At 42.9% G+C, this 27,131-nt stretch overlaps 1 protein-coding gene across 1 annotated transcript in view; it reads right to left on the reverse strand.

The window, feature by feature from the left end:
* The window catches only part of LOC150099123 (synaptotagmin-15-like), a 69,768-nt gene extending 43,241 nt beyond the window's left edge, over positions 1 to 26,527 (reverse strand). The window contains exon 1 of the mRNA XM_090403902.1: positions 26,297 to 26,527. The gene's annotated coding sequence lies outside the window, so the exon portion shown is untranslated. The remainder of the gene's footprint in view (positions 1 to 26,296) is intronic.
* Between the last annotated feature and the right edge of the window lie 604 nt (positions 26,528 to 27,131).

Genomic DNA, 27,131 nt, shown 5'->3' on the forward strand with positions numbered 1-27,131 from the left:
GTATTTAGGGTTGAAAAACCAATTGGCTCACACAGAAGGAGAGCAACAGGAACATAGAATACCACTTCCAGAACCTTTACTGAATAAACCAAATACCCAGAACCATTCCCATCAACCATCAACGTCAGCCAGTCCCAGTGAAGAAAATGCTTCCACTCCAATCCCTCCCCGCAAGAGAGCTCGAAGAAGGAGTACCAAATTCATCTCTTTATCTCCCCGAAAGCTGCGTGGGAATAAGAAACTGGTTTGGAAAAAATGGAAAGTGAAAAAAACAATTTTTTTAAATTATTTTTTATTTTCAGTAAATGATATGTAACAGCATAAGTTATTAAAATATCATTTAACCACAAATCCTTAGAATAACATTTGCTAATAATATTTTGCATAGAAAGACCATAATCTCAATATTAAAAAATACACACAATGCAAACCACAAGCGACAGATTCCTTAGCTTGTACAGCTACAAAATTATAATGCCATTTATTAGTATTGATATTCAGAAAGTTAGCAATATCGTTTCCGGGTGGACGACCGAAGCTATCGAAAAAATCACCGTGTTTGTCGTTAATATAGATAGCTTGCCAATGTTGTCCTGGCAACCAGGTCGGTTCTGTGTTCACGACGAACATCGACTGTTGTTGTCTGATCGGATATTGTGGCAATTCATCACGAGCACAAACTCCTAAACCCACTTTTCTCGTGGTGGGTTCTAACTCTAGTATGCTTACTAATTGTTCAGTGTCCATAGTCCAGTAACACAGAACGATCCTTTGTTATGGATAACGTACACTCAAATTCTGCATAAAGAACCACTGTGATGTTTTCAGGAAGAGGTTGAGCAATTTTAACTTCGAGTCGCACACTTCCTATTCTTAATAGGCTGACATGGGGGGGCAACGGCATTTTGATCTGGCGATAAGTCAAATCCATAGAGAAAGTTTCCCTTTACGTATTCTTCATAAGAAATGTCATTACCACAGTCTCTGTTCCATTTGCCTAGTGATGTGAACAGTGACATGTAACATCTGCTGTAATGCCTTTCTTTGAAGTTCGGAGTCAAAGGTTGTGAGGGATACTGAATACCGTCAGCTGTCACCACAAGAAAATTCAGATTGAAATTATGAAAATTAAATGGATTTCTGTTGAAAGCGCCATTAAATCCATCACTAGCGACCAGTCCAATAATTAATCTAGATGGTATTTCACCTAGATACAGGTGACGAAAAATAAGACACTTGCACACGATTGATGGGATATACCATGTTTGACTTGTCTAACACAGACAGGTGAGCCAGTTGAATCTTTGAATTTATTTTGACTTTGCAGACAAAAAGCGTAGCCCCTTCAATTTGCACTTTAGCCTTAGAATCAGCATTTGCCGTCAGTAAACAAAATTCGGGAGAACTGCGAACCATACGAACACTGACAGTAACGTTGTTGATCAAGTACCGGTCTTGATGCATGCTATCAGCGTGTATTCGCCCAAGCATCTCGACACTTTTCGATTGGTTAATTCGATGTTGTCGTCTACGCATCCCACATTCACTTTTGGTAAACACATCACTAACATTAGCCACATCATCTTTAACAAATAGTTCATTTGTCAGTTGACTGTTTTTATCATCTCTGTCATAATTTAGTAGGTTTTCAATATAAGCCCTATAAGGATACGTGTCTGATGCCACATTCACTAGTTCATCTTGGAGAAAAAAGTCAATTTGACTGAACAGGGAATGGAAAAAATTATTCACAACACCAACAGAAGAATCTTCGATAGGTTTATTATCATTGTCAGAGATGCGCACACGAGCACGTAGGTATGATTTGCCCAAATCCAAGTATTCTTCAGATGAACCTGGTATGCTAAACTCCACAGGACCTCCACTGTCAGTACTGGATATTGGTTGCTAGGTGACATAAGAACTTCTTTCCACATACACGTTGACACGAAGCTGGGAAAAAAGATCTAACTCTGACATCATATCCTCAGCAAAAGATGTCATGTCGCTTGCGCTTTTTAGTATTCGTTTTTTTCTTCTTGCTTCTTTGACCTCTCTGAAGTAATCGACTCTGAGCCTTTTCAGCAATGGTTTTCCCAGCTTCTGATGCTCTGTTTATAAAGACTCGACATACAGGTACCCCTTCCAAGACATCTCCTATCATATGCTGCCCGGCTTTTAAGGCTTGACGACCGACAAATTGAGCTGCAGGTTTTAAAAGTGGACTTAGAAAGGAGAAGGCACTTCTGAAAATGCTACCTAATCCGTACCCACGTTGTATTGGGGGGTTTGAGCCCCACTTGCCTGAAATGTGTAATATCTGAGATAATCAGTCATCCTTCACTTGTCGGAACTGTAATTTAACTATTGTCTTGCCACCACGAAAGTGGAACAACTCGCCACTGTCAGAACGAATTTCAATGCTAATTGACTGAAATGTTTGTTTTCGTAACGGATAATAATCAGGTTGAGCAAAAACGAAGGAACACTTGGTGCTGCACTAAACAACTCGTAACAATGGTGCACATGTATCACCAACTATGTGTTCTTGTATTAAATCAGAATAAACTAAATATGCGGCTACACCTCTCTTTATATCAACTGGATATTTCCCAGTGATTGTACTACCTTTCAGTTTAACACCAATCTAATTAAAACCCAATAGAAGACCCAAACCCGGGGCCTCCTTGGGAAACAACAGGTTGTAATCTTTTGGGACTGTCAGAGAAATGGCGTTGTTTGGGTTCTTTTTTCCAGTAATCACAGAACTCACATCAGACACTGCTTGAAGGAGTTCAGAGGGTGAATTGTAACTGCCATGAGGAATCTTGTACACTTTGTAAAATCCTTCTTTAGACTTTTCGAAAACTTTATTTCCTGTGATGTTGTTGTCGATAGTGTTGACTCCTTCTCCTGCAACTCCACGTATCATATGAAACTCATCGTAACCGGAATCTATGTTATTAAATTCTCCCAGAAGATGAATTTCGGCAAACGTAACTTCCCATTTACTTTTAAGTCTGATCTCGTGTGGTAATTCTACTTGAAATTTCGTTTGCGTGTTTGTAGGAAACATTTTCATACTTGCGTTACTGGGAAGGGTTAAGTAAAACATCTTCGCTACGAACCCAACAATTATACGATGAGGGATAACCGAGCCACTTAACAAAATACTGAAGCTTTCCTTTCTGTTTGCGCTGCTTAAGTACTTGTTCGATTAGATACACGTCTTCCGGAAGTTCATTGGGTATATTAGCCTTTTGCAGCTGAGGTTCACAGAAAGTTCCCTCCACTATCTCTCCGTCCCGACTGCGAACTCTATATACTACAGGGTTTCTATTAATAACCTCAGCAATAGTGAACAATTCTCGTGTCCAGTTACCCAAAATCCTTTTCTAAATTTGTGGGTATCATCACTTAAAACCACACCATCACCTACTTGAAATTTTGGTTTGGTAGTCTCCTCATGGGTTCCGTACAAATATTTCCAAACACGATCCTCGTTGTGAAGGTTAACTTGCCAAGGAGCCATATCGTTAGTGCTGTGTGGTGTGAGGTTATAAATATGTACAAGGGTCGGCAGAACTTTCGTATAACTTTTACTTTTAGTATACGTCATCCATTTGTAGATCTTTGTTTTCAATGTTCTGATAAATCTTTCAGCAATGGGTGCTTTCATTTCACTCCTGATCGTGCAGAAATGAATATTATGGTTTTTAAACATTGCACGAACTTTCTGGTTGCAAAACTCTTTTCCTTGATCAGTGTTTATGTAACATGGCACTTCCTCTTTAAAAATAGACTCGAAAGCATTAACAACATCGTCTGTGGATTTCTTCTTCAGTGTTCGAACCCACGCAAATCGGGAAAAACAATCAATGCACACAAGAAGGAAACATACGCCCCCATTCTCTTTTGCAAGGGATGACATATCTGCCAAATCACATTGAAAAGTGTGTAAAAGTGTCGGGACTTTGATTTGATGGCGTTTAAACTTTCTTCTAATGGGTTTATGTCTGCCATAAGTAGGCTGTGTTGCTAACCAACTTTTCACGGTTTCATGCGGCAAATTTGTATGTTTCTGTAAAGCTTTGATACTTCCAAAACTAACTAATGTATTAGGATTATAGTAATCTGCTAACTTTTCCATTACTATCAATGATTTTTTTTTCTTTGCAGGTGAAAATTAAGAACCATCGCAAAAGTGGCAGATACTTGCTTTTATAGCAGTACTGCTAATATTAGTGACCGCAGAAATTGCCATAATCATTTGGGAAGTAGCATCAAACTTGCCTCATCAAAGAAATGTTACGCCAGGAAACGCATCACATGCATTGGTGATATATGTAAATTCCTATTTCTGCATATTGCATTGTAAATAATATCTGTGAAATAAACATGTAAACTTAAAAGAACAAACAGTGTCATTGATGTGTTATGTATGATTAAGTAAGAACACTTTTGAAATCACCGTGAATTCACACACACGATTTGTTTATTTATTTAACTTTAAGATCTTAATTTAGACAAATCAAAATATTCGGATGAATTTGAATTAGAATAAGAATATAGAAGAAAATACGGATGAACTATGGGAAAAAAAAGCGTGTTTGAGTTACATTAGTATATATAATTAAATTATTCAGAAAAAATTTAATCACATCCGCCATCACGACATACTCTAAGAATTCCCACCCTTTAACAGTAAAGAAATACCCCAAATTGTATTGGAAAAATTAGTACAACCATCTATAGAAGAAGAAAAACTGTATGTTTGAGTGACATAGCATATAATGAAATTATTCAGAAAACCTCGAAACTGTGAATTTCCAAACACATAACGTCACGATTCTTATCTCTAAATATCAATCGAAGGTGAGTTAGCCGATCTCATACGGAGGTAGCAGGGTTTTTTCTCCCGGAAACTCGGGTTTTTCATCCCGCATACATACAAATCGGCCCTTCAGAACACACGCAATTTACAGACAAAAATTACTAGTTGTGGTGGTGTTGGAGGTGGGCGGTAGATGTCGTTGATGGAGATGATTCGTAGCAGAGGTTAGGTGTAGAGACAGTTGTAGGTGTTCTCCCGCGATGAGTCTTCAGACTCCTTGGAGGTATCAGGAATAATAATAATAATAATAATAATATCACCCACAAGGCAATAAACGAACCAAAAACACCACGTGATGTTTCTGTCAGAAGGGGGGCCCCAGCGAAATTCCAAACATTCCAAAATCAATAACAACAAACATCCACGTCACGATTCCTTATCTTATCTTGATCTGGTTAAAAGTGTCCGACCAATCACGACACGATTCCTTATCCACTAATATATCTCCTTTTTCCATTCAAAACAATAACGTCACTATTTACAACTAACAAATGACGTCATTTATTTACATCTCATAACAACAAACATTCACGTCACGATTCCTTATCTTGATCTTGATCTGGTTAAAAGCGCCTATCCTACTACTCTGGATCTTTGAATACCAATATGCAAAAGCCAATAATTTACGCAATTATTTTGAAGGGAGCTTCCTCATTTCTGTGGGAAAATAAATAAAATTGAAGACAATTTATTCCAAGCCTGACCCTGGAAGTTTAAAAATATTAAAATCACGACGAGCTTTCGCGGTGGGTTAGAGAAGAGAGGAAGCGAAAGGGTGAGAGCCGAAATCGATCACACGATTTGTTTCCCGCTCCGCTGTTTCTGATCGGAAGAAGCAGCGAGAACAAAACTCTTGCGCGAACTTCGCAGGTGTGGTTGAAATTCGCCGTGGGAAGAAAACGAACGTCGCGTCTCCGCAGATTGGGCGGAATGTTCCGAAACCGTCGGGAAAAATAACTCAACGACCTCTGCACTACCATCCGTCGAAAGCCATAAGAACGCATTTTTAGATTGGTCGGGGGGGGGGGGGGAGCGGCCTTCCCAACATCTGCGAGGAATTTAAATTTCGACCACCTTTAGTTTCAAGGTGAGCCGACACCTTGTTGTTTTGATCGTCTGTCTGGAAGAAGACCCTTTCCGTTGTTATGGGAACACTGCAATGACATTCAGCGCCATCTAGTGACAATGCATATTTACGTCCTTTTTTTTTTTTTTTTTCGCACTACAAAATTCCACTTGGGGATTATCCATTGGATTATTTCGGATTACGACAGAAGCAAACTGACGCTACAACGACAGGGCATCGCGTCTGTTAACGGCGTGAAAAACCCGAGTTCCCAGGAAAGGGAAACAACCTCTGCCATCGCCGTGTGAGACCGACTTGTCCAGAATAGAAAGCGGGTTGATTGGTTGAGAAGAGATACGGGGGGGTGGAAATGATACTTTTTTCCCCCGCGTAATATTAATTACGAAGAGGAAGAGTCTTCGGCTTCTTCGGAGAAACGATGTCCATTGAGGTTAACAGAAGAGACGACCCTCATCCGAACTCTTCGGCTGCAGGGAAGAGCCCACGTCACCCGTTGCCATAGCAACTGTTGCAGGCCTTCGGTAGGCATCGTTTCCGATGGAGAACGGCTTGCTTTTAGCGTTTGTTGTATTCGTGTGTTGCGAAACAAAGGCGTTCCGGTCCGCTGCTTCATCCATCGTCACTCCGTCCCCTTGCATGAACGGCGCTTCCCCTCCAGCTGCAGAGCGGAATTCCTTCAAATATTGTCAAACGTGTTCGCTATCGCCAATTACTACTACCGCACTCCGTGTCGTTTTGTTTTTTTTACAAAAGCCTTCCGTTTGTTTTTCGACGGCGTGTTCAGAATTAAACCCCGCACAGCTGAGTGCGGAGGAGAACACCCCTCTTCCTTCGGTTCTCACTTAGAGGGCGAAAATGGCGCACTTCCTACAGTGCGATATGTCCTCGCTGATGTTTGTGTGTGGGGGGGGGGGGGGCGTTAAATGCAAGGATCGCGTTCTGCCTTAACGGATGTGGCTCGCGCCAAAAAGGACCCTTCCTTTAATGCAATGGATGAAATTCTGCGAATGCGATTTCAAGTAGGATTTTTTCGAGCCATTTCGAAATTGCTTTTTTTTTTTTTTTTTTTTTAAGCAATCGCATTGAAGTAGGGAACTTTGTAATTGGAAACCCCCTTCGCTCATGGAGAAGAAAGTAACGCAAGATGTCAGCGAAAGGAAGACGAAGTTTTTCCGCAGAAATACTTCTCAAAGCTGCCTGTTGGTAGCTTTTCTTCTTCACGCGAGTGTCACTTCAGTAAAAAAAGCTCGGTGACGCTGCAGCAAAGAACGAGGTGAATCCACCATCCCAATTCACAATGGATTATCGTAAGAAAATAAAAGTGCTGTTGAGAAAAATAAATCTACGAATGCCAGTTTTCTCAACGAGGGTTGAATAGAAAAGGCCAATTTCTTCGTCAACCACCTCGAAGTCTCTTAATTATTTTTCATTGGACATCTACAGATGTCCATTGGTCACTCCGATGCTCGGCGATGTGCCACACCAGTCCTGTTGTATGCTTTTCTTCGTTGGAGGCTTCAACTCTCTAAAGCTCATTCAGTCCAGACACACGATCCATCTCATTGACGGTCCACCCCTTGCAGGGACTTTACCTTCCATTATTGTTTTGAGTTCTTCTTCCATCCTTTCTATGTGTCCAAAATATTTTAATTTTCTTCTGTCGATATCCTTAAGGAGCCTTAAAGTTCTATTGATCTTCTCTAACACCCATTCATGTGTGTTAGGATATCAATACCTTTCAGTATTGATATCCTCAACAGCCTTCTGTAACACCACATCTCGAAAGCAGATATCCGTTTCTTATCTGACTTCTTTAGGTTCCAAGTCTCGCATCCATAAGTCGCTGTTGGAAAAACAACTGCATCTAAAATCCTCAACTTTGTTCCCATGGAGATAGATCCATCCTTCCAGATTTTAGACAGGTCTCTGACTGCTGTTTTAGCCATTCCTAACCTTTTTCTGACATCTTCTGAACAGCAATTCTTCACATTAATAATGGATCACAGGTAGTCGAACTTGCTGACTTCCTCAATTCTTTCTCTATTAAGGTACACTTGTTTCTCAGGAGCTTCCCTGTCTGTGCATTTCCTTTGAAAAACTTTAAAATCTCGGTCTTGATAGGACTGAGCTGAAGTCCTCTGTTCTTACTAATCTCATTAACTTTGTTAAGAATTTGTTGTAGTTCTTCCTTGTCATTATAAAGCAGTCGTCAGCATACCTCAGATTACCGAACCTATCTTAATTCCTGTCTCAAGCTCATCCAGTACCACACGCATGATGTCCTCAGCATAGACACTGAACAGGTGAGGTGTACACAAAGAAGGTGATTGTATCACGAGGGTCAGTATCGATGGCAGGAGTTTTGAGTTACAGGCTGAGACAGCGACACATCGAACCTGTTCATTTGAGGCTTCTGCTGTTTGTGATTTTTTCGGTCAATCTTTGCTTTTGCCATTTCGTGCATTGAATCTTAAGGTTATCAATTCTTCGTTAAGTGTCCTTTTAATTATTATGTCATGAGCGGAAAAGTTTGGTTATTCCGAAAGTTATTATATTTTATGAATTTACCCACCCTTTACTGAGGGGGGGGGGGGCTGGAGAATAAGGCAGAAAAATGAAAAGAGCAAACGTGTCGCCACTGAGCTCGAATCTGTGAGACGTACACCACGCGACAAACTTCATACGATGCTGCCGAAAATGGAGTCCATTTCAGCTCAAGTTTAGAACTGCATTCTCAAAGCTTGCAGCGCCCTCTAGTGAGCCACTAAGCCATTGTGCGGAATCATTCAGAATTTCGAGCTGCCTTCTAAATCCCCCCCCCTCCCCGGAATGATCCTTCGCTACTTAGAAAGGTCGACCTCGAGCTACGGCAGAGGAGAGTCCGTTCCGTTTGATTGCCGTATGAGGAGCAACCTGTGCAGACGCGCGTTCGGTGTCAACGCCCAGACAGCTGGGGTCACCATAAACGAGCCTCACTGAATTCACCGATCGTAAAACGACCCTCATTCTACGTGACCTTCGCCAATAAACCGAAACATCGCCGTCTGTTAACGAGCATCTCGTCCGAAGAATCTCGGTGCTGATGGCGTTTCTTTTTATTCTCCTTTCACCTTACGGTTGGCGGGAATAGCGACCTGAATGCGGGCGGCGTTACCCGATCACACGAACAACGCGTTGAAGAATTGCGTTCTGGTGGCAGTCGAACAGCGTCGTAGAAGTAAGGGGGGGGGGGGGGCGGACTCGTACGTAACCGAGGGGTTTAGTTTTTTCACGTGGATAATGAAATAAAAAGGGAAAAGAATTTAAGGGAACGAACGCTAAGCAGGGCGGGATATTCGCTGCCGGACCAACCAACACGGAAAGTCACTTCAGTTCCAGCAAGTCAGGGGCTGCTCCGCACTTGGACGCGTCAAGTCGAACTTCCACGGGAGGAAATTGAAGATCTCGTTTTCTTAAATCCCTCAGAATGTATCGAAGACTCTCCGCAGGCGAGAAACAGCAGAATGAAAAATGCAAGACTCCACACGAGACTAATGGCTATCAGCTGACTGGAGGGAGCGTTTCCTGAACGGAAATGAACCGTCGCACACCTCCTTGGTCGATTGGCAGAGCCTCTGCTACTAATGGCTCGCAAAAAGTAAAGCCAGTTTAAGCGCGGCTAGTACTTGGAAGGGATCGATCGTTCGATGCATCCTGGAGGTGTCGCATAATAATAATAATTCCTCCTCCCTTCCACTTATGCGATTTCGGTGCTTCCGCTTTCAAACCATCCTCTTAGCAACAGACCTTCCTTCCTTCCCACAAAAAAAAAAAAAAGGAAAGCACGTGACTCGCGTCTTTAGTGACGTGTCCTGGCCTATGAAGTCGCGCACGTTAAACATCTCTCGAACGTGACAAGTTGGAAGTTTGCCACCAGACCTTCGGCGGCATCTTCCAAGTGTGCGGGTGACACCACCCCCTGGACGCGTCTTTGAGTAGGCCTGCGAATGTCACTTTCGGCAGAATTTGGTGACGTTTCGCATGCAAATCGACAAAAACAAGCGACGTCTGGTGGCAGACAGCGCGTTCTGCAAGTCAGAAGCGAAACGAAATGTCAGGAAGCCGAGTTGAACCCGAGACCCGCATTTCGAGTCATCCGCGTTCGCAACGATCAACAAATGTTTTGACAAAACAAATCGCAAAAGTGTGAGAATTTTATTTTCTTCGAAAACAAAATGCTAGGAATGTGCGTCTTCATCAAAGTGTTTTCCGTAATGAAGACATTTTGTGAGATTTGCAGAAAGGTCATCCGACAAGAAGGATCCGCTGAGGGCATTTAAGCGAGTTTGAATTCCGGTCGAAGCCACAAAAAAATCTCTTAATTGCCTGGAAAACCTCTTAATCTCTTTGCAAATCACAAGTTTCTCATTTCTTAAATGAGAAACTTGTGATTTGCAAATTTATTGACCGACGTGCTTGCGCAGGGCAGAAAAAAAAAAAAAGAAAAAAAAAGCCCCGCAGGGGTTTTTATAACAAAAACGCAGATGCAATCAGAAAAATTCTAGACCTTCTGGATTTTTCGAGATTTATATACAAAAAAAAAGGCTTAAAAATATGAAGTGTTTGCTGTTTCGAACGCGCTTATAAGAAAGCGAATAACGCGAACCCTTGTTGAAGATCGACTACCAGATTTTATTTTTTTTTTTTTGTATTAACATCAAAAACTCAGCTTACCGAGAAACGTCTTACCCTTGGATCACGCTAACAGAGACCAATAGTTCTGAAACCGCTGAGTAGTGCCATTCAAAAAAAAAAAAAAAAATCTTAGGGGTGGGAGATGGAAAGAACAGTTCATTACTCATCGAAAACGAGTGTGCAGCGTCACCAAATGCTTCATCAACTGCTGTGAATGCTATCATCAGTACATAGAGAGAGAGAGAGAGAGAGAGAGAGAGAGCACTAGCATGGTTCATTTATCCCCAAAGTCGTCACCCAAGAAGCTGCTAGAAATGTCTTCACCTTTCGACGATTCTCAAGCCACTAAAGAAGGGATGGGGGGGGGGGATCAGAACAGCTAGGTTGAAATTGCTAACTTTTTTTAATATATTTTTGGCAATAAACGGAATCGCGCCTTTCCCTTTATGTTGAGAGAGAGAATGGCCAACACAAAGTAAATAAAGCCGAGGACGAAGGGGAAAACACAAGCCACAAAAAAAGCTTTCATATTCATGCTTATTTGTGAATCGATTATTGTTGCATTTATGACGCTGCCATCAATTATGCAGCAGCAATACTCATAATGCTGTACAAAGGTTATGCCTATTTGTTTTGCGCACTGCACGAAAGGTTAATCAAACAAAACAGAACCAAGGTCATAATAACTTCCGTAACTAGGAGTTTCGGTGACCTTGTTCAGTTATCTTCAACACTACCGAAGTTGATACAACTACCCAACAAATGTTTCTTTGATTTATTCATTTAAATATTTATATATTTATATTTCAATCCACATTAATATTGATGCAGAATATTTAAAGAAGTGGCGCTCAAGTCGTTCCGTTTTTTTTTTTTAATTGTCACATTTAATGCGTTAGTTCGTCAATCGTTTGGCATATTAATTCTGTTTATGTCATGCGCACTGCGAAGTATGGCTAGAAACATCAAGCATGTTCGCTCTCTCTCGCAAAAACCATGACAAAACATTTTCTTTTCCTTAGGCAATGTTTTTTTTACGAGCAAAATTCCATTAAAATTTAAGTGAAGAAATGTTGCTGTGTAAATAAAATCACGCCGTCGAAAAACACGTTGAAACGTACTCACTGCAAGTAACTTTCGACTTCATGAATTATTGAGAAATCGTAGCATATGCGCACTGCAAAAACAACTCGAGTTATGAAATCGTTTCTCGAAAAAAAAAAAAAAAAAGAAAAAGAAAAAAGGTAGGTGCAATTTTACAACCTAACCTAACCAAACTGTTATTTGTTTTAATCGTATTTGATTTTGTAGGAAGCGCATCAGCGTGGTATGGGCAAGACGGTGAGAGCGAATCTGTTGAGATGTTGCTTGAACAGCTGAAGGTCTTCCGGGAAGATGAAGTGAGGGTGGGGAGGGGTCCAAAGAACAGCGATAGGACGGAACGAAAGAGGAAGAGATGAAGTGAAGTTGGCAGAGTAGTTCGGATGACCTACGATTCAGATGACTTCGGCTCATCACAGGGCGATCTTAAAAGAGTCGACAAGAAAATGGCGTTTACACTTTAATGTGGGGGGAAAAAATTCAAGTATATGCGTGTGGGGTTTGGTAAGAAGTTAAGATATTAGATGGACGTAAGATGAATGGACAAGTTTTAGGCACTGAATGATATATTCACGTACACACAAGAAAGATGTTTATTTAACCAAATATTTCGATCTGGAAATAGCAGACCATCTTCAGTGGCATTACAAGAACATTTTTAAAAAAATACAAGCTAGATTACTAACGATAGATCGTTAAAAATAGAACACGCCGCGTGATGTTATATCACTGAGTATGAAACGGAATATTTTGAAGTAGAGACATGATTGGAAAAAAAAAATTAATGAGTAATCTTGATTGGACTTTCCCAGATTTTTGATATAGATATGCAGTCATTACGATTCAGGTTGGAACGATGGAGCAAGGCCTCCACGCTTTCCTTGATCAAACGTTCGAACCTATAACGGGATCTATGTAAGAGGCGAGTCCTGGACCAAAAGATGCTGTGGTCAGTTTCAATCCCGTGTTGAGCCAATCCAGACTTTCCAGGTTTGTTGTGAAGAATGGAGGATTGATGTTCTTGGATTCTTTTTTCAAGAGAACGTCCAGTCTGTCCAAAATAGGAGAGACCACAGTTGCAAGGAATTTGATAAACTCCAGGAAGAGATAAAGTTGAGCGTTTGTCTTTAGGAGAAGGAAAATGAGAAGACAATTTGTTAATAGCAGAATACGTAGCTGTTAAATCATATTTCTTTAAAATTCTTGTGATAGGTTCTGAAATACCGGAGATATAAGGAATTGGCAATTTGTTGTTTTGTGGAGGATTATAAGAATTGAGAAGATGTTGAGTTTTTTCAGAAAAGCCATTGAGTTTCATGTGTTGTTGGATAGTAGAAAGTTCTTCCTCTAGATAATCAAAAGTAGAACAATTAGTTTTGGCTCTTCTGATGAGGCATTTTATAATTCCTGTTTTTTGACATGGATGATTCTTTAAGAATATAACGACCTGTGAACATTGGTTTCCTGTATACTGTAGTTGCAAGAGTATTTGAAGGTGACCGGATGAGGAGAACGTCTAAAAAGTATAACTGGTTGTTTTCTTCTATTTCCATAGTAAATTTATACGATGATGCAAGGAATTGATACTGTTTAAAAAAGAAGGTAAAGAGTTTTTGCTGTGTGGCCAAATAGTAAAAATGTCATCTATATATCTTACCCAAAAGGATGGTTGAGGGAAAATAGATGCGAAGAGGACTTTTTGTAAATGTTCCAAATAAAAGTTGGCTAAAGCAGGAGAAAGAGGACTTCCCATGGCCGTTCCTTCTACTTGGCTGTAAAATTTATTTTGACATACGAAATATCCAGAATGTATTACGAAATCGAATAGTTTTATGATGTCTTCAGGAAAGATGTCAGCAAGTAATTTTAAAGTTTCCTTGAGAGATACATTGGCATATAAAGATTCTATATCAAAGCTAAGCATAAGATCTGTAGGTTGAAATGAGACATTTTTAAATTTTTCTAAGAAATCTGAGGAGTTTTTTAAAAAAAAGAATTAGAGTTGCCAATGTAAGATTTCAATAATTTAGCTAGATATTTGGCTATACGGTAAGTAGGAGAATCAATACAATCTACTATTGAACGAAGAGGAAAGTCAATCTTATGTATTTTAGGAAGGCCATAAAATCTAGGAGGTCTTGCAAAATGAGTTTTAAGTCTTTCAATTGTGTCTTTATCTAAATTGATGACTTCATCTAAGAGAGAATTTAATTTCTTTAGTTGTCTGTTGGTTGGATTATAATCTTCTTGATATGTGGAACGATCTCGAAGCAAAAGAGAAAGTTTTCTTCTGTAATTTGCTGAGTCCATAACTACTGTTGCTTTTCCCTTGTCAGCTTTGGTGATATTGAGGTCATGGTTTTTTCTCAAGGACTGTAAAGATTTCATTTAACCTTTAAAGATTTCATTTAACGACTAACCTTTGCAACCCACACACTTTCAATCAATCCCGATAAGGAGCATTCCACATACTCGTCACCAGCTTGTTCACTCGTCTCTGAATCCTCTCTACCACATTCTGATCCCGACTAAAGCTTTATAAAGATTTGCCAACATGTTCTTCAGCATCCAAGTAATCCTTTCAGCCATTTTTACCAACTTTTGCAATACGCTCTTGAAACTTCACTCTCCGTCCACCGTTCTTCCCAAGTTCCTTGCTGCATCAATTTCCAGTAACTTCAATGTGATCCAAAGTATGTAATCTTTTCAACCCAAAGTGCTTAACCTTACATTTCGCAACATTAAACTGACAACCATTTGCCCACAGTGCCAGTTTATTTCAAAAAGTCCTGCAGAATATCCGCATCCCATTTATCAGCTGTTGCCCTCACTGTTTTGGCATCATCAAACAACTGAATATCTCCTCTTAAATCATTCCGTCTATCTTTAATGCACAAATTAGTAGCGGCCCCAGTACAGAACTCTGAGCCATTCCGCTAGTCACCATCATTCTCCTAGATTCCACTCCACCATATTCTACTCTCTGGTGTCTGTAAGATACCCCCCCCTCTCATCTATGCCACCAGTCTCATTTCCATTCCCATTTGCTGCAACTTATGCAATACTTTTCCATGCGGTATTCTATCAAATGTCTTTGCAAATCCTGAAGTATCATGTTGTAGCAATTTCCCTTATCGAATTCTGTGTCATTTTATTATGAAACGTGAGTAAAATACCGAGGCAGGACCTCCCTTTAGCGAAGCCCACCGTGGAGTCCTCTCCACACGCAGCTAGATTTTTCCTTTAACCACACAACTCTCGAGATATCAGTTGGTCTGTCATTTGCTACGTCTGTCTTGGAGCCGGCTTTATGTACATCTTACCCTCTTTCCTGGAACACTGCTAGAGCTGAGACTTGGACAACTTCATCAGAGGCAATGCCAATTCTCCTGCACATTCACGTAGTACGTGGGCCAACATCCTACCCAGTCCCACTGCTGTATTCACACTCGTATTTTTTCACTATGCTGAGCACCTCCTGTTCGTCTACTTCAATTCTCACATCAGTCTCTCTGAGAACTGCAAAATCTCTGCCTGCATCCTTGAAGAGTGATCGCTCAGCAACTCAACCATTTCTTCTGCTTCTGTCATCTTCTTACCATCAGCATTGACTATCCTTCAATAATCATTCTTCCTCGTATTACGTAACAAAAACAAACCTTTTGGATTTAATTTGGTCTGTTTGGTATGGCAGACAGTTGCAGCCATCTGGTGGTCAACACTTTGACGCGGTGCGAGTTCCAACTTCGATTTGGTTGAATTGAGGGATTAGAAACTTGATTTTCCAGAGAGAAGATCTGATTGATCTTCTGATATCCCCTCAGGGCCACGCGGGCCTTCGTTGCTTTTTTTGTGTTTATGGAGAACGTGAGGTCAGCGATGGAGGATTCTGCGAAGAACTCTTTTCCGAAATGATTCAACACCAAGAAGAGAGACTGAACGGAAAACAAATATTGGTTGGCCCCTCCCAATATCAACTTGTGTCACAACTGCACATTAAACTGGGTCTCTCTCTTTCGCTCTCTCATGGAAACGTTTGTGAATGAACAGGATCTGATCGGAAATTCCGTTCGCCGGGCGGTGCCTCCTAAATCTACTTGATCGCGCGCAGATGTCCGCTTTGATTTAATGAGTGATCAGTTCATTTTGCTGTCTTTCGCAGAGACATCCAGGAACAAGTCCCTTCTTTTTCCTTTCTGTCCATCCTTGTAGTGACGCGCTTTACGAGTCGATTGAACAGCCTGTCGTGTATGCGGTGACCGTAAAAAGAAATTCGTTGCACGACTGAAAGAATGAACTTGTAACCATTGAAACGCAGTGTACGAAATGAAAGAACAAGAAGAAAAGTGAATGAAGTGTGTTCGATGCGCGGCTGTGAAGGGTTTAACATTTTGGCCACAAATTCATTAAACGACTGGGGAGCATCTGCGAGTGAATTCGCAGCACTTTTTTGTTTGTTGTTTTAGGGAATTTCAGTGGGCACGCGCTCCCAACAAGGTTCGAGAATTTTCCTTTTTGTCCCGAGCCTTGGAAAGTTTTTGCTTTTATAGGTTGCCAGCGGACCCTTTAAAGGATGTTCGTTTAAAGGATGCTAACTCGTGTGGCTCGTGTTCGACAGACCGGACACACGTCACTCCAGACAGGAAGTGACGTCTTTTTTTTAAATTAACATTTCCGTGCGACGTGCGTCTTATGCAACGTTTTCCAGTGCGCTTCTACAGACACATTCCCCCCATTCCCCTCCCCAGCACCTCTGAATGCTTCAAATCTGAGGGATTGCAGTCAAGTCTTCGGAAGGAATTTGGGTTGGAATCGAATCGAGCTCGTTTCCAATCCGACTGCTCAGTGGTCTTTCAAGAAGAGATTGATTCTTTTGTTGCAAGTCCACCGCATTCAGTTAAACCTGCTCGAGGAAAACCACGGAATGTCACTCACTCTTTCAAAATGACTACCCTCCACCCACCCCTACAAAAAAAAAAAAAAAAAGCACTTCGCAGTTTTCGATGAAACGTGAACTGGTTCGTCTGCAGTTTGAGTCGTTTGCGATCCGTTTTTAACCAGAGTGGGTCGGGGGGGGGGGGGGGGGAAGGAATATAAAATGTTGTGGAAATTCAGTAAATGGTTGCGATCTCATAATGTGACCAGGACGTACACAAAAGTGCTGACCAGAAGGGAGATAACAGCCAGTGCCATTGTGAGAGTGACAGAAAGAGAGAGAGAAGATGCCAAAAGTTGAGACAATAATTAATACTTGCGCAAATATTATCGAAATACCCCCTCCCCCCATTAGTGTATGTTTGCATCTTCGCATTCCACGAAACAAAGAAGATCCTGCTTACCAAGAAGCGGAGAACAGGAAGCTCTCGCTTCCTTCTGCTCTTCTTCGTGTTCCTTGGCGTTTCAAGGAAGATCCCAGATAAGAAGGGACGAACGCGTTTTTATCAACAGAGGTGAGATCAAGAACTCGCTGAAGATTTTGTCGCGAGGCTGCTTCACGTTTGTCTTATCGCGTCTTTTCCTCCTTTGAAAACGGACCTGCTCAGGATGAAGCTTTGTTCAGTGCACGCACTTCACGTGAAATCATTGGGCGTGCGCAATTGTAAGAATAACATTCGCGCACCACGTGCTTAATGAGTGTGACGTATTCATAGTTTTCTAACAGAGACAGTAATTAAAACTTCTCCAGTTTGCGGATTCGAATCCCGCCGTGGTAACGAATGTTTCTGATAGCGCGGAGTGAACCCCACCCCTCTTACTGGAGGCCTGAAATGGAAGAAGAAGATTGTTTGGCGCTTCACTCGCGCAACCGATGCTGACAGACATCATTTTCCTCGTTCGGGAATTCGTAGCGCTCCCAACATTCTAGGAGCTGACGCACTCCTCTCCGAATTTTACGCTACTCCGTTGATGACTTGCAAATCGCATCTATTCCGAGCCTTTTTACGGAGTCACAAAACTTCCTTCGCTTTTCACGGATCGCAATTTGCGTCAACCACACACGAAATTGCGTTTCGATGTTTTTGCGGCTTCAAAAGATTTTTCCGTTCCCGATGACGTCACAACATTTCGAACAGCAACTCGTGCTCGCTTTCTTCGAGTTGTGTTACGTCCGAGCAACACATCTCAGACTGTCATTTGCGTGCCACGAAGGTCGGCTTGTCCGTCTTCCACGTGCCTTTCCTAACGAGCTGCAAATCTGCTAAATTTAGGGAGTTCGCTTTTGTGCTAATCGGATCGCCGCCTCTCTCGGCCCGACCACAGAAGACAAAATCCACGTGGAAGTGCGTTGGGGGGGGGGGGGAATAAATCTTCTAAAAAGATGACTTCCCCCCTTCTTATATCAGCAAAACTGAAAGGGAAAGCGATGACTTTTTTCACCATTCAACGAATCGCGAGATGTCATTGCAATATGACGTCATTCGATTGTGATCACAAGGTGGGGGGGAGGGCACTGCTCGTCCAGATTACGACATGTATTGAAGTTACAAAAAGTTATGAAATGCATCATCATTATATACGCACGTATAATGCGCATATTACATATTAGCATAATAAAACTGCATGCTAGTATATACAGAAAAAAACTGGTTAACATTAATTAGGTTTGGGAATAAAATAAAAAAAAACAAGCAGTTAAAGAGCTTTTAAATTTTTTACATTTTACACCTGAAACAGGATCTTTTTAATACCAAAATGCTAAAACCAATCATCATATATTATTATTCTATTTTACCAATTATTATTATTATTTTACCAATCATCATATATTATTATTATTAGAAAAGTGCTTCCTCATTTCCGTGGGAAAATAAATACTCTTTCATATTACAGTTTTGTATTTGTTTGGGATACTTTCATTTCTTATTGTTAAAGGTGGTGTGTTGAATATGTTTAGCACTAAATAAGCATAATGTTCGTGTGTTGCTTCTTCATTTGCTTTGGGAACTAAACATTTTAGGCCCTTATGTCTACCAAGGAAAGCATCTTGTTTGATATTTACGTATTCGTTGTCGTGTTTTGTGAATAATAGAACCCTATAGTCGTATAAATATCTAAGGGGTAGTATGTTTAGTGTGGTGCATTTATTACACATTGCAGTGTCCTTATATTCGTTTCTAGTTAAGATTTTAATTCCTTTAAGCTGAGTCGAGGCTAAAGGTTTAGTGCGATGGATTCCTCCCCAACTTAATGTACCATATTGTAGTGTGCTTTGAATCCAGGCAGAATATAATACTTTTAGCATGTTTAAATTTAAGAATCTGTTTAGGCAGTACAGTCTGTTCAACATAATCCTTACTTTCTTTACGACATCGGTGATATGCGGTTTCCAGCTTAAATTACTATCAATTTTTAATCCCGAGTAAGTTATTACACTCACTTTTCCTATTTTCTCGCAGTTGCAATTTAAATTTGTCCTGCAATTCCAATCACGCAAAATTAATTGTGCAGCGAAGTTCATTTTGCCAGTTGTATTTCGCAAGTTAAAATTTACATGTTTAGTTTGTGAGACATTCAGACTGAGTTTGTTTGACTGGAACCAATTTGCTACTTTCAAAAGATCAGCGTTCACGATGGTTTTCATTTATTCGGCCGTGTCCGTAGAAAAGATTATTACTGTATCATCTACAACAGTTTAAGATTGCAGATCATTGATAAAAATATTAAATAAAATTGGTCCAAGACAGATCCTTGTGGTACACCAGAATCTAGGAGCAGTGTCTCGTATTCCTATGATTTCTCTCTTTTTTTTTTAAATTAAAATTTCATGCGATAGCGTGTCTAAAGCTTTGTGTATATCTACAAACACCGCTAATGTTAGTTTACGTTCGTCAAGGGAGGTATAAACTGTGTTTATAAAGTTGAGTAAAGCACGTGCCGTGCTAAACTTTTGCCCGAATTGATTTTTTGAAAACAAGTTGTTTTTATCAAAAATTTCATGACACGAGCCTACTTTTTAACAGTTTCTCTAATATTTACAAGAAGACCGGTAGAGGGGAGGTCGGTCTGTAATTTTTCATGTTATTTTTGTTTCCCTTTTCGTAAATAGGGACAACTGTTTTCCTACTCATTACTGAAATTTGGGGTGTAAAGCAAGGCGAAGGTCGTCGAGGGCGCATCTAACAGCACAAAAGAAGGTCGCATCACAAAAGCCGCGTCCATTAATAAATCCGAAAGGAAGCTGAATTGAGAAGGATTTCCAATTTTGTTTTTAAGGAATGATTTGCACGAATTATAAGCGAACACACACACACACACACACACACACACACACACACACACACACACACACACACACACACACACACACACACACACACACACAAAGTGTAAAGTTGTTTGAAATGAGATTAATCGAAAGGGTCTGTTGGACAAGCATAACTTCATTCAGAGGTCGTCTCCTTCGTCACCGACCCCCCCCCCCCCTTGCGTACTCCTTTCTCTCTCTCTCTCTCTTACTCGCCACCACTCAAGCGGATTTCTTCTTCACTCATCGTCACTTCCAAGCGATTTCGAGCTTCGTTCGGTCAGGAAACGACCCCTCACGACAATCTTGCAAAATTCCTCCCTTTTCACAAAATTATCAAAAACACTCGCTTACGTGTGTGCGAGCGCCGTACGGAAGGCTCCGCAACCACTCGGCGCAAATAGGATTTAATCCATCGTTCTAAAGACGGGGATTGGAGGAACGATCGCCGAGGCTTCAACCTCCTTTGACGAGGTCCGATTCGGCACCGAGTAGAGGGGTTGTCACGTGGAAGCAGAAAACGAGAGAGAAGTCTGCTGTCGAAATCGCGCTCGACCCCCCCTAAAAAAATAAAAAATTAATTTGTTTCAACCACTTCTCACAAAAAAAGACTTTGCCGACGTTTAATGAAGAAGACAGTCCCCCTTCCCTCCCCAGTATTATCCAACACCCTCGACGCAACCTTTCGAGTCGAGAAATTGCGAACAGACGGGATGTCATACGACGGATTATTTCGAGATGTCGGAAGCACATTTTCTCCACGCACTTCCCCTCGAACTGTTCCCTTTTCGGAGCGGAATATTTGCAGAAGGTGTGGGGGGGGGGGGGCAGAAGTTCCATTTGACCGACATCACCAAAAGCTGCGTCTGTTGCGCAGTCTTATGTAAGTGTTACGGGGAAAAACCGCACCTGTTTCGACACCTGCCAGAGCACGTGCCCACCCAGAAATTGGCGTCAAGGCCGCTCCTACTAGCGCCGCACTCGTACACCACCTGCACAAACCAATCGCGGGGGAGGGACGGAGATCAGCTCGAACTTCGTTCCGTGCTTTGTGTCTTTTCTAGCGACTGCACGTACTCGCACACGTACATTCGTGCACGTGCTGCTTTAGTGACGACAGACGTTCTTTTAAAATCCGAACGCCTGCTAACCGCAATTCAGTTGCGCGAACTCGAATCCTGACATTTATGAATAAATATTTCACGGCTCACTTTCGGACGACCCTCGTTCGAGCCTTTCAAAAGGGCTTCCGAAGAAATCCGTTTTTTTCTTATCGTACGAAAGCACTAAAACTGCCCCTTTAAGAAACAAACTCCGTTCGACGGCGCCAGCACCCCAGACTGTGCATCGTTGTCTGTGGATCGAGGTGACCACGCCTCGAGGGTTAACTCACCTGACGAGACGCCGGCAATAAAAACCTGTCAGTGCACGTTTGGGGAGCACCAACATGTTGGTAATTGGCGAACGTCCCCTTCGCGCGAGCAGCTGAGTTGACCCTCGAGGCGTGGTCACCTCGATCCACAGATAACGATGCACAGTCTGGGGTGCTGGCGCCGTCGAATATTCAAAAGCAGCTCGTTCGAATTTGATCGGAGGATTCGTCGTTTTGGAGGTCATCAACAAACGCATCGCCCGTTGAAGTTTCTTCTCATTCCCGGATGTTCCGTAATTTGGAAAGACAGGAACCAAAATAATCAACGAAAAAGCATCTCGGTGGTTTCCAAGAACGCAACGTAGAGCGAGTGACGTCGGCGTCATTGGATCCGTCTCCTGGAAGAGGTCATTTCGACGAAAGCCTTCTTATTATCTGCAGAGTGGCGCACCTTCAAGGCGCTGCAGGCACCAAAATTCTCCTCCACCCTCATCCGAGGGCAAGTACTCGGGGGGGGGTCTGCAAATCGACGCTCAGACACCACGAGAGAACGAACCTCACACGGGAGGCCACATGGAGAATAATCTCGCTGACAGTTTCTCCATATCGCGCACGGAAGGAGCTTGAGCAGCCCGCTATGGTGACGTTGTCGAGGCCGCGATATGGCTTGGAGAGGGGTCGTTCTCCGTGTGGACAACATGGCCGAAAAATTTTATCCCAACGCCTCTTTAATTAACCTTTTCGATTGTCAGCCACACATCGCGTCACAGATAAAACTCAGTAATATGTTTTGTCCCCTTGTGGGAAATGGGGGTTGGTCTGCATTGCGTGGGGCTGAGGTCAAAACCAGCATTTTTGACCTCAGCTTCAACCGAATTTCTCTGACCTTTTCATGGATGGGATTCGTGATGGTTAATTTGCGTGCGCAGGGTCATTCCAAACAATGGCGGGCTTCTCTTCAAAAATCTTTGCGAGGGCGCTGCAGTCTGTCGCTTGTTTGAGTTTGGTATTTTTTCCCAACGAAAACCTTTCCGGCCCTGCACGCTTCCATCCGCAGAAAGCTCGCTTCGTGTGTGCGAAATAAGCGAAGTTGGTGCAGCTGTCGGTGTTTCCAGACCGACGAAGACGAGCTCTCGCAATCTCTCCGCACACACCATTGCGGAATAAACAGGAGGTGGACGGAGGGACGTCGAGACAGCGGAGCAGATAAGCGGCGTGGGAGATTAGATGACGGTTGAAGCATGCGATAAGGCTCGGCAGGTGTTAGGGGTTCGCCTGGAAATGATAGCGCGCGAACTTAAAGATGGTCGTCAGGAAGGACCTTTGGCCTTGACGAAGCGGCTCATGAGAATGAGGGATGGGGGGGTGGAAGGGGATCAACTAGCGCAATGGCTGCGATCAGATCTCTTTACTGAAATCCCTTTTTTACACGAGGGTGGTTGTTCCCTCCTTAATGACAGTGTTGCTCCCGCAATGAATCGGGGTTCACGGTGCATGGAAATTCACGGTAGATGTGCTTCCCTTTCCCGATTCCTAATTGCGTCCCTACCGCAATGTGACGCGTGCGAATGCGTTTTCCGATGAAATATAGTCCAGGAGAGTTTCTGCCGCAGCAACCTGCACCGAGAGTTCATCCTTAACCGCCTTCAGCGTTATCAGCACTTCTGATTGTGGCATTCTGGTGACACTTCGGAATGCTCGCAGGGAATAATCCTCGGCATACAGCCTTAATCCTCGTTTCCATGCCAACACTCGACTTTCAGCAAACAACAACGCAGACGTCACTTTAAAGCGACGAGGTCTCGAGGGTCCCCTTCCAAACAGACGCACCCTCGTCTTCTGCACCCGGAACTAAGTACGTTGAAAACGCGAAGGTGGTTTTGTGTGTGCGTGCGTGCGTGCGGGAGACTCTTTTTCGTTCGAGAACTTTTACCCTTTCGTTCCCTCCGTCGAAGTGTGTTCGCCTTTTAAAAACGAGGATCCGAGCGAGTTTCGGAGCTGCCGATGCTTGTTCAGGGAAAGGTCTGATCTGCGTTTACTCCACTCGATCCCAGTGTTGAGGTTTTAATTTCGGAAAAGCTCGAGAGACCTCGCCTGGGATGGATCGTCGTCGTCGATGTCGATTCCGTGGCTCAAACAGGAAGCTCGCCGGAGGATGACACGTTTTTCACTCGACCGTTTTGTTTGGCGAACCCGTTAGAGAAAAGCCGAGATCCTTTTCGCAATTTCAAGAAACTCGGCGAGGGATTTGTCTTCTCACAAACCGACACAAGCAAATGGAAACGCGATCGCGAGGGAGTTCGAATCCCTTTTTTTTTCGAAACTTTTTGGTTTTAATCATTTATGTAGAAATGCGCATCAGCGCGTGATACGATGTCGGTGGGGTGGAATGGCCACGGACCACCCATCAGACAGCTCGTTTCACACCCCGAGGGTCATCCTGAGATGATGTGACAGCCTTAAATCATTCACCCCCCCTTTCTTTGAAAGGGTGTGACCACGGCGAATATGCCGCCTTTCAAATAAAAGCATTTCCACAACGTCCGTAAAAAAAAAAAGCTCATCCGCAAAGTAAAGTAAAGCAGTTGCAGTTAAAATGAATAAAACATCCAAATGCGAAATCGCCAGAGGGTGACCACAAATCCGAACCTCCTTTGAGTTGTATATAATCAGGTGATAAAATTAATTCCTCGCTTCTTTAAAGCATTAACCCCCCCCCCCCTCATTCCCTGATCGATCTTTTCACGTGCACCGCACAAGACAAACTTTGTCCCTTCCGCCTCAAACTCTCTTCCGTTTCCGTATTTATTTTTGAAATCTCTCGTGACCCACCGTTCACATAACGAAACTCTTCGTATAATGGGAACAAGATTTCGCACGTGCAGTTGAGGGCTTGCTATGCTGGATTTCATTTGGGAATTGGAGGATGTTTCCGAGAAGCCTCATCGGGGGGAAATGCGTCGTCGCTGCTCCACATTTCCCAAAAAACGTGTTTAAATCCGAAGGAGAAAAAAAAAATCCGAACAAATTCGAATTGATGTTAAGAATGCGAAGCGGTCAAAGGCCGCCCATTTTTGAAGGTCAACGCGGATGACCTTCAAATAAGATCTTTCAAACTTTCTTGATGACGTCATTATTATTATTATAAGCGCACCTCCGTGGATGGTGTCTGCACACACTCATCGGGGGTGGTCCACTGCCCATCGTTGCTCGCGGCCTGTCATATTCGCTTTCAACTCTTTCGCTGGTATTAACGCTCGCAAGCGACTGGAAATCCACGGCACTCATTCGCCACATAAGAACACGCCTTGGCTGACCGCACTCTTCCGCTAAAAACATCCCACGAAAGGCCCCGACGACGTCTCCATCGGATTCCTCCTTTTCCGCTTATGGACCAATTCTTCAGAGAGTCCTCATAGGGAGCATCCCGTAGACTTTCCGCCATCTCTTCCATATTTCAAAGAAGTCCTCGTGACTAGACTCGTGCACAGTAGTCCACACGGGGCCGTAAATCGAGACTATCTTATAAGGTGTGTGATGACCTCCTTATCTCAGGTTGTCGGCGTGGTTTTCAATCCCCAAATAATCCTTTGGACTATTTTGGCCACTTTTCAATACGTCCTCTGAACTTTGACTCGTAGTCACCTCCCCAAATCCCCATCCCTTTCTTGTGCTCTCCAAATCCACGAGAGCGTAGCACGCAGCTGAGAAAGTTTCGTTCAAAATGTGATGCGATGAGTGCATTAGTAAAGATGCTACAAATATATAAAATAAATTCAGAATAATATTTTCATAATAATAAAAAAATAAATGCGCTTAAAATTTATAAAGAAAAATCACAAATGATTAATATTTTAACCGATTTTGATTAAAATTAATGTGATTCTAAGCGAAGCTTACTTTAAATCGCAGCTTGACCACTTCAATACGTTTCAGCTATTTTTTATTATCGATTTTTATTTTCTAATTCTGAACTCTTTAATCTCCATTCGTATGATTACGGTATCGTGCATTGAATATTTGCAATCCCCTTTGATGTGTCTCGGACACAACAGGACGACTCTAATGCTTGATCTAAAGAGGAGAAAATAAATCGGCCGCGAGGGAGCGCTGCAATAGTTACGCGATTTGGTTTCTTGATATTTTCTAATCCTACTTATACGAAATCGTGTCGAGTTTATTGGGTCGAGAAATAAGAAATCGAAGCTCGGATCCACCGCACGAAAAATTTAATTCATTAACGAGGAATGCTCGTAAAGAACGCCTTCCGAATTACGGACTCAATCCCGTGAAAGGGTTTCACGTCTGCAAATTCCAAACAGCTGCTTTCAAAGGGCTCGATGAAGGGCGGAACTTTTCGATGAGCGAAATTTCGTCTCATCGAAAGTAAGCAGCTCCTTCGCCTTACTTCGGGACTTCATTCGCACCGACATCATCCTGTTAATAACTCGGCGGACTACGACTGCCCTGAACACCTACATACCATTTCCGTTTGTGGCGACGCGTAGAAAGGAAACGAGGGCTGACAACACGGCGAATATTTCCAATGACGAAAGCTTTCGATGCCATCTCGGAAAGTTAAATCCCGACGATGCTTTTTCCAGCTGTGGGGGGGGGAGTTCAAGGGGGAGGGGATTCCGCCCCAGCAAAACGAGATTTTCGTGAGGGAAACGCGCCCAAGGAGAGTTTGATTCGATTCGTCGATCAGCGAATGAAGAGCGATTTCGAGATAAAAACCTTTGGCAGATCAAAGGTCACAACCTCCGCCCTGTCAAATCGGACAAAATCTATCGCGCGACAAACGGGAAATTGATGAGTGGAAGTAAACACGGCAACCATGACCGAGGACAGCGAAGTCTGTTAGGGACGGGGACGCGCGCGTCTTCGCCTTGGGTGACGACAAAAGCAACACAAACAACTCACCGTAGTTTCGCTCTTCGGAATGCTTGAAACTGGACACGACCGGAACTGTGGAGGTCATCGCGGCGAATCTTCGGTCACCAGCACGGGATCGGCAAGAGTCCAAAGCACACCTGTTGCAAGAACGCCGCGAACATCTTCCACGCACTCTCCGTACGGCGGAGGGACACAAGTGATCGGTAAAGTGAGTCCAGGGCTCGTCTTCAGGTGCGACCGCGCGCTCGCCCTGCTTAGCTAGAGAAAGACAGAGCGCAACTGAGCTGCAGCCCACGCGCGTTCGTATCACCGCAAAGCATCACGGCAACAGCTGATAACACGTGCGGTTTCGGGAACGGCATGTGCGACTGGAACGCTGTTGGTTCGCTAGCACAGCTGGAGGAAGTTGGCTAATCGGGGTGGCGGTGGCACGCACGCACCGAAGACGCAAATTAATAGACGCACACGCGAGCGAGGGTACTTTTATCAAGTCGGAGCGAGCGGTAAAATCCTATTATGAGGGGGGGGGGGGAAACACCTCCCAGCAGCAGATATCTTCGGCAATTCTCCGAAGCGACTGCGATGCTTTCCCGTTCTCAAGAAAGCGCACGGCTAGATTGCCTCCCCCCCCCTCGAATTGTAGAGCGGATGACGAAGTTGAATGCGCATCCGCTGTGACTCGAGTTCCTCCTGCGATGACTCGTGAGAGAGAGATGAGCGCGTGCTGCGAATTAATGAAAATTCTTGGCAAGTTCTCGCGTTCAAGGTCGACCCGAAACGGAATTCTTCTTCGTGCCTTTGAGGGAAGTTGGAAATGCCAGCACGAGGAAGTTCCGAGAAAATGTCGATTTAAAAAAATTCT

This window comes from Typopeltis vanoorti, chromosome 14, assembly GCF_054136105.1.
Source record: "Typopeltis vanoorti isolate ZY-2024b chromosome 14, IOZ_Tvanoo_1.0, whole genome shotgun sequence".
In the NCBI taxonomy this organism is placed as follows: Eukaryota; Metazoa; Arthropoda; class Arachnida; order Uropygi; family Thelyphonidae; genus Typopeltis; species Typopeltis vanoorti.